The sequence below is a fragment of the Bison bison genome, unplaced genomic scaffold (genome assembly GCF_000754665.1).
Source record: "Bison bison bison isolate TAMUID 2011002044 unplaced genomic scaffold, Bison_UMD1.0 scf7180017845683, whole genome shotgun sequence".
Lineage (NCBI taxonomy): Eukaryota > Metazoa > Chordata > Mammalia > Artiodactyla > Bovidae > Bison > Bison bison.
Window position 1 is genome coordinate 44,020 of NW_011476256.1, and position 1,371 is coordinate 45,390.

A 1,371-nucleotide genomic window follows, 5' to 3' on the forward strand; every position below is an offset into this window, starting at 1 on the left:
GCTATTTTGACTTCTGGAGTAGCCTTCTCTAGAGGACATCCTGCCTCCGCAGCGTCCTGGGTGAGCAGGCTCTGGGCCAGGGACCACCAGCCGGGCCGCTCCCGCCACCTCCCACCGCTCCAGAGCGGCAGGTGCACGTGCGGCAAACCCTGAGGAGCCCCCGCCACCCCCGGGCGCCACCCTTGGCACCTGCTTCTCTGGCATCTGGGTCCTCCTCTGAGGGACATGGTAGCCCCTTCAGCCCCGGGGGTCCCGCCCAGGGGTGTCCTCCCCGCGTCTCCAGGGCGGTTACAGTCGACACCGCGAGCAGGACCCCAGAAGGCCTGGACCCCGCCAACCCCCGCCCAGGAGCCAGGCCCGGACCCCAGCATCTTCGCGGGCCGTCCTCCCTGCCCCCTCCATGTGCTGCTGCACTTGCGTCTGGGGCCGCCCAGCCAGTTCCCAGCAAACCAGGGGGCTGAGCAGAGCTGGGGGAGCCTCTCACAGCCCTGGAGGCCAGAAGCCTGAAGTGAAAGGTCCTGCCCAAGGCTCTAGCGGGGAGCCCACCCGCCCTGCTCCCTCCTGATCCCAGGCTCCCAGCCTCCCAGCCTCCGCTCATCGCAGGGCCGCCCCACCCCACCCTGTGTCACGTCCGAGTTTCCCTGCTCTTTCGAGAACACCTGTCGCAGGACTGAGGACCACTCCAGTCCCTCTGACCTCGCCCCGCTGACTCTCCTTCCGTGTGAGGTTCCCTTCTGAGGTCCATGTGGACACGGTTTGGGGGACACTGTTCTGCCTCGTCACCCACCACATGTGGGCGTAGCTGGGTGCTTTCCTCCCGGACAGCACCCCCAGTGCTGGCTGGGGGTCTCCCAAAGCCACCGCTGCTTGGGGGCCAGGTTCTCAGCATAGGACAGCAGCCCCTCCCAACCTGGCATGTGCCCGGCCCCCGGGCCCCACGGTCACTCATGGCCCGAGATCTCCCTCCGGCTGCGGGCCTTACCTGTCCACCTCCTCCCTGGGCCCTTCAGCTCCAGGCTCCACCGCCCTCTGCAGGGGGCTGCTCCCTTCCCATCCCACAGGGGTCCTAGTGGGGACTGTGGGGGGACTTGCCCTCCTGAAAGCTGCCAGTCACTTCTCCGCCACCTGGAGGGTCCAACGCCTGCCTTCAGGACTGGCTTTGGCTTTGGGGGGAATGACAGGAAATGCAAAGTTCTACCCTAGGGACGCAACCCGCGCCCAGGCCAGGCCAGTGACCCGCCCCGCGGGGGCCTTCACAGCAGCCAAGGGAAGCTGTGGCATGGGGTCCAGTGGCTGCCCAGGGTGGCTGGGACCCCAGGGTCCCTCTCTGCCCAGACACAGCCCCAAGGAGTGCCCTCCGTGACTGACCCA